This window comes from Pinus tabuliformis, chromosome 8 (genome assembly GCF_031772625.1).
Source record: "Pinus tabuliformis cultivar Carrire ecotype Pingquan chromosome 8, CPIR1, whole genome shotgun sequence".
Taxonomy (NCBI): Eukaryota; Viridiplantae; Streptophyta; class Pinopsida; order Pinales; family Pinaceae; genus Pinus; species Pinus tabuliformis.
This window is the reverse complement of record NC_142294.1, coordinates 1656362537-1656370021: the sequence shown is the minus strand read 5'-3', so window position 1 is coordinate 1656370021 and position 7485 is coordinate 1656362537. Positions and strand designations below refer to the sequence as shown.

Sequence of the window (7485 nt, the reverse complement as noted above, 5' to 3'; positions counted from 1 at the left end):
GTCCATTTCTTTTGTAGAATTATGTCCCATGATAAGGGTACAACGTGTCGTGCATTTATAAAAAACTAGACTAATGAAATCCCATGCTATATCTTCAAAACATTATCGAAGTTCTATGCTGACCATAATACATATGCAAATTTCATCCTTTTGACTCCAAAATCAAAGTATGATCTTGCAACCGACCACCATAACAACAGTGCTTGGAAAAAAATCCAAAGAGAGACTTTAAAATTTGTAGCCACTTTAGGTTTTTGACATATAACAGTTCACATGAATTAATGAATGTTAACTATTTCCTTCCTTGAACAATGAGAAATTCTTGGCTAGTTAACTATTTCCTTCCATGAATAATGAGAAATGTTTGGCTAGAGGAAACTGCTGAAGTAACCACTAACTCTCTAAAGTTGTGGATTGAAACATTTCATTCCAACTCTTACAAACTCTGCAATACCTTGCAATGCTTTCCATAGGCAGTCTTGCCAAAATCTGAATTAACCGGGCTTGTGTTAGTCTCTTCCATATCTTGTCTTTCATTTTCATCTTGTTATTCCCTTCGATATTGTTGGCACTTGCCATTACAATCGAAACCTTTCAAACATGGAGATAGTGATATATGGAAACTCTCTCATTCATTCATGAATGCAAATGAAAGATAATAATAATTGTTGGAGATAATGGAGAAAGCTAAACCTAGAAAGTTGTTATAGTGATGATAGAATTGAGACTCTAACTTTAGATCTCAAATCCTAATATTTAGGGAGTGGTTCAAATGACCTCATTGTGTGAAAGCCTATATGTACTAGGTTGTTTTCCACATATAAGGGGAGCATGTATTGCAAGAGTGTGTGTACACTCTTCGGGTATCTCAGCTAGAGAGCCATTTAATTAATAGAACATCGTATCTTATCACGGTATCAGAGATGTAGGAAGAAGAGGCCTGTACACTGAGTTGAGGGACGATACATCATCATTGGAAAGCTGAAGAGTAATTGTGACGAGTCGCTGAGAAGCTGAAGACTAATTGCGACGATACTGTTGGTCTCTTCACACAGATTTTAATTTTCGCATCGTCGCAGGATTGTAATGTATTTTTAAATTTTGCATCGTCGCAGGAATGTGATGTATCTCTGTGACATTTGTCACAGGAATCCCGTATCCATTTGCGACTATCGTGTTGGCTGTGTTTTTTCTTTTAAGGATGCATGTGCCTAATCACTAGTGAAGGTCAATAGAGGCGTATGGTGAACGTTGGCCCCTATCGTTAAGATAATTATTATTTTTAATTGAAGTTTTTTCAGAGCTTTAATTAAAAAAAAATTTGTGGATTTTTGCTAATTGGAATTGGGGATGTGCACAACCTATTCACCATGCTATGCGCTCAGAGTTAAGGGGAAGCGACGTGCTCGAATTGTGAAGTCAAACCTGGTGTTGGTCAAACTGCATGATGTGACTGGATGAGCCGAGAAAAAGAGTGTTATATTCACATAGAAAAGGAGCCATAGCTATGTCATACAATAAGCTCGACTCGAGATCTAAATGTCCAGCGATGCAATTTGATGTAAAAGTGGTGTGGAGAACATTTTTTTCGAAATATCCATAGATTTTGCCAGTTGTCCTTCTCGTCAGCTGTCACCTGTAGGAAAATGAGAAATTATTATTTTACTTTTTTTTTTTGCTGATTTGAACCCATTTTCAGAAATATGTGCATCATAGTTCGATATCAATAGTGTTTCTAGCTTGTGAGAGGTTGTTTAGTTGCTCATCACCAGAGTCAAGGGCACTAAGACCTGCGTGGCACAAAAGCCACAGTCTACAAGGTTCTACAGTTGAAGAGCTGCCAAAGGGAGAAGTTTCCCGCCTGTGAGGTAACGGGGTTGTTGGAGCTCGTTAGAGGACTGTGTGGAGTTGAAAAGAAATCTCAAAGCGAGATAAGCTGGACTGTTTTCAATATGGCTACACTTTTAGACATATTTGATCCTGATGATATCTTTTTCATAAGGCATAGTGGTTTTATTAATGACCACGATTATCAAGAGATTCTATATGTTCTGAAACAATGTGAGACTAAAAACTCAAGAGTTGTTTTTTAGGAAAGATGTGAAGAGGAACAAAGTGTTGAAGATCAATGGGATGAGTCAGGTGAAGCTGATTGAAAAGATGTGGTAGAAGAAAACAAAACTGATGAGAATTTAAATTGTAATGACCACATATTTGATTGTGAAACTGAAGATGCAATGATGGGTGATGAATGTGTGCCTATAATTGAAATTTGTGATGATGAAAACACATCCATTATTGTAGAACCTGGAAGTCTTCTTGATGCAGAAATCAAGTTTGATGAGATTTATATACCTCATGATGAGTGGATCAATTTGATGATTGAAGAACATCTTATTGATAAATTACTATTTGGTGAGAAGGAAGGCCTATCTTCACAAACAGATCAAATGCAGAAGATGCCTGCAGAATTGAGTGAAGAGGCTGAAGGCATAATTGTGATAGCAGAAAGGGATAAAGTAGGGAGAGATGGTGAAATGAAAACTCTCCTAAAGGAGCAAGAAGATGAAAGTAAATGTGGCCCTCTTTATAAATCTAACATCGTTTTTTGTGCAGATGTTGGGAGACAAGAAACAACAACGAATTTCGAAGAAGAACTGAAGTTTCTTTAAGCATGGCTAGAAACGCCATGTCTTTATGAAGTCAACACAGAAGTTCAATTAATGAATGGTGAAGACATCATCGTTGACATTCAGATGATTGACATCGGAAATAATTAGAAGGAAAATTCTCCTATCCAGTCTGCCATAATTCTGAGAAGGACGAGAACAAGAATTCAAGTGTTGCTTCACAGGGGAAGAAATGAGGCAAAGATACATCACCATCTCATGGCGAGGAAAGTGAAGATGAAGCCTCGACTCAAGATGAACAAGTATGGACTCTCAAGCAAGAAGACAAAATGAAAACTCTGTTAGCAAGTTTTTTTTCATGTGTTTAATTGTAAGTACCCTTTCTCCATTAAGGGGGAGTGTTGGAGATAATGGAGAAAGCTAAACCTAGAAAGTTGTTATAGTGATGATAGGATTGAGACTCTAACTTTAGATCTCAGATCCTAATATTCAGGGAGTGGTTCAAACCACCTCATTGTGTGAAAGCCTATATGTACTAGGTTGTTCTCCACATAGAAAGGGAGCGTGTATTGCATGAGTGTGTGTACACTCTCTAGGTATCTCACGTGGAAAGCCATTTAATTAATAGAACATCGTATTTTATCAATACCCTCACTTAAAATTGTACTGTAACTCCTCCCTTGAAACGTAATGCACTGTGATAATGTTATTAGCAGGTCAAGGTGTCTTAAATATGAATATGAACATGTCATCACCAAGATAGGTTATATTAAACACAACGCGTTGTTAAATTAAAATAGACACTCAATTTGAAATCAAATCTATGGATTTATGGGCTAGGATCATTGAAACTGTGCATTTCAAAATCTTGGTTACTATAAATGATAAAGATCTTGTTTCAGGGTGTCTTAAATACAAACACATCGTTAGCAAGATAGGTTATATTAAAAATGAATGTGTTGTTTAATTCGAATTGACACTCAATTCGAAATCCAATCTATGGTTTTATGGGCTAGGATTAAATAGACACTCAATTCGAAATCCAATCTATGGCTTGATGGGCCAAGATCGTTGGTGCTATGCATTTCAAAATCTTGGTGACTATAAATGATAAAGGTCACATTTTAGGCTAATTATTATCTTCACGTGCCATGTGCTGGTATGAAAGTACACCACAGATCATTATTAAATAAACTTTAGAAAATCATTAAGATTTTAAGTATTGAATTTTTTGAATCTCTAATAGTGCTGACAATTTAAATTTAAGGCAGTGTCTATCTACGCCACAAACTTGTTTGGACAGTGGATTTCTTTTCCCAAATAAAAAAATAAAAATCAAAAAATAGAATATTAGAGTGTTTGAATGATTTTTTTAATGATGAAAATGTATTCACCACCATCAAAAATCTATAAAACACCCAAAATCCTGAAGTTTAACAATTATAACCCATATTTTAAGAAAAAAATGTCAGACATTTTCATAATCTTACTGAAATTACCATTATTTTCCACACTAACCAGCGGGTTCTTTAAACCCTGGCAAAGAAATGTAGCCCAAATTAAATTTAATAGGGTCATGGAAAGAAATGTAATGTTAAAATAATTACTTGCTACAGCAACCATAATTTAAAGGTCAACGAAAAACAGTTATAAATTTCATATTTAAAATAGGATCTCATAGCCAGTGTTTTATATTTAAAACTGGGTGTCATAAAATAGAGGACGAAGGAGATCGTGGAAATAAAGTACAATGAGCCAGGTTTTAACGTACGCAAATATTCACTCGCTTACTCAATCTTTGTCTGCAGACTGCCTGCATTCTTTACTAGATGGGACATCTGTAATATGCTCCTTTAATGTGATGGTCTCACGGGTTAAATTTGAGGGATGACCCTACCCGTCAAGGAATTTTTTATGACGTTTTTATTTTTAAACTGCCCATCATATGAATTTTAAAATTTATTTGTACAAGTTTCATCTAATTTTAAATTGTACTCATAATTGTTCAAATTTTTCATTTTTTGTTGTACAATTCGGCTCAAGTCTCATTGATACACTTTGTTTTGAGACCTGCTGATCAAATTTTTCTGCAAATTTTCCAGATTGTTCAAATGTTCTGATTTTTTTTGTTTAAAATGGAAATACTGATAAAATAGATGGGAAATATATATAGAAACAACAAAAAATAATATTATGAAGTGAAAAAATATATATTCATAATTACTTTCACATGAAAATAATGAATGTTAATATTGTTGCAATAAATTTGACAAAAATAATTCACTCACAGGCTTGCAATGATATAGTAATATTTATTTTTCAAGAAGATAAAGAAAAAAAAAATAGAACAAACAAAAAATATACCTAAGGGACATCATATCCAACGTGTGAGTTGATTTGAATCCCGATGCTGAGGTGCAATGATATATAATATTTAATTTCAAGAAGAAGAAAAAAACAAATACCTAAGGGACTTCATATCCACCGTGTGATTTGATTCAAGTCCTGATTCCGTTTTTTTCACAGATTCCAAGCATATTCACCCTCCAAGGTCCAACCTCTCTAACTTTTAACAATTTCACATAACCTGAAACAGAAAAATTAAAAGATCAAGATCTCTTGCTACAATCATACCATTTAATTAAAAAAACAGTCGGCTAATAAACACAAAGAAGTGCAATGATATAATAATATTTAATTTTCAAGAAGAGAAAAAAAAATGCACTGAGAGTAAAGCGAAGCCATGAAAAAAACAAATACCTAAGTGTCTTCATGTCCATATCCAACGTGTGAGTTGATTCAAATCCAAATGCTCCACTATTTTCACATATTCCAATCCTATTCACCCTCCAACCGCTCTGATTTTTATTAATTTCACATACACAACACAAATAACAATTTCACACACACAACACGCATAAGACATATAACATGAACAGAGAAACAACGAGACAACACAACACATTGGAAGCGCTTCCAGAACACACGAACACACACAAAAACCAGAACAGAGACAGAGGAGCCGAAGGAGAATAAGCAGAGCTGTATGTAGGTTCAGAGACATCTCTTCTCTTTCTACTCTCATTTCCAACAACCCTAGAACTTTCGTTCTTAAAAGTTCCAAATGATCTTCAATCTTTCAATCTCAATCCAGCACCATATGCTATTTTTCCAGAGACAGATCACCTGTAATAATAAAATAAATATTCAAATTACACCGTGAAGAAACTAAATGAAAAAACGTTAAAAATAAATCAATTACACCTTTAGGAAATTAAATGAAAAAACAATGACATATGAACTGATATCTATTGTCCAGTAAATTTAATTCAGTCTAATTAATTTAATTCAGATTAATATAAATAATTAATTAAAGTGAGAAATCTAAAAATTTCAGAATCAGCATACAATTATAGGAACAAATGATCTATCGCCGTACCATAACCATAAATGTTAGCACCAAGGAATCAGAAATGGAAAAGAAAGAAACGAAAATATTAGATTATATGACAGCACAACTCGCTTCCTCCATTAGATCAAACAACATACATCCCACTCACAGCAGTGAAGAAGAAAAAACGCATTTCCTTACCCCAACAAATTATATTGTAAAGAATTTGGTCAAAATAACTCCTCTGCTTCGGAAATATTTTCTCAAATCTTCCGCTCTGATTTCACACTGGATATTTGACATGGATTCCTCATCCGCCCCTCCGTCTTCTACTGCATTTTCTTACATTTCCGGCGGAAAATTCAAAACCCCAACCAGCTTCTTCACCATGGGAGAAAGCAAAGAGAGGTAGAATCGAACCACCACACCAGTAACCGAGGCCACCACACCATTAAATCCGGAAGTCGGGAGACCATCCAGAGGCTTCATTGGAAAATCTCATCAGAAATTCACCCTTAACATAGCTATCCAGTACAAATTTAACACAAAAAACTTCTTTCGTGGTTACCCCCTTGTATCAGAGACAGGGCAGCTGAGCTTCTCACCTTTCATTCATCGTTGCCCTCTCACCTCGTTCATCGTTGCGCTCTCACCTCGAAGGATGAAAGATGTGAAATCGAGAAGCGCTGGAATGGTCCTGCCACAAAAATCCCAGAGTGAAGCTGGGGCACAAATCGGTACAAAATGCAAGATGATATTTAACGTCTCTATTAAAAATGCACCATATATCGTGCGGATAGATACAACTGACAGGTACGATTAGACAGCTCCGTTCTGTTTTTAACACGGATCGTGCAAAACGCATTAACCAGAACCAGAACGGCCCGAAGGACCATTGCTTTCGGGTTAATTGTCGCCGGCCCACAGGTATACCGTATGACATAATGTTAAATATATATATAAAAGAAATTTATAAAAAAAAAACTTAAACTTTTAATTTTTAAACCTGCCCCTCAATATGACGTTTTTGGAAATTAATGGCAAGTTGCGCATGACGCGGAAATTTAAAACTCAAACGTATTTTATGGGTAAAAAAGAGAAATACAGATATGGGTAAAAAAGAGAAATACAGACATACGGGCGTCAAATTTAACCCCTGGAGTCTAGATTGGACTATTTACAAATTTTGGCAATGTTTTCATTGCAACTCAAGTAGAGAAGTACCAAATTGGCAGGCTGGCATGGAGTTTGAAAGGAAGAGGACGAGTTAAATTTTTAATCATAAATGTACGAAAATAAATGAAAGTACATGGTCGGAGGGATGGTTGTCTGTAAAACCATCATTCGACAATAAGAATGAAATTTAATTAATCAATTACAGTTTAAATAAATAAAATAAGCAGTTATAAAGACAGGGGCAAAGGAATGCTGATAGGAGTGGGGAATGTAGAAAAAAATAATTAA

General features: G+C 35.1%; 1 long non-coding RNA gene across 1 annotated transcript; it reads right to left on the bottom strand.

Annotated features, from left to right (window-relative positions):
• Nucleotides 1-5094: 5094 nt before the first annotated feature.
• On the bottom strand, nt 5095-6921 carry LOC149242541 (uncharacterized). Its single transcript, XR_016245729.1, has 3 exons — nt 6223-6921; nt 5391-5816; nt 5095-5217 (listed from the first exon to the last, which is right to left on the bottom strand). It is a non-coding gene; the product is annotated as an uncharacterized LOC149242541 (long non-coding RNA).
• Nucleotides 6922-7485: the final 564 nt, after the last annotated feature.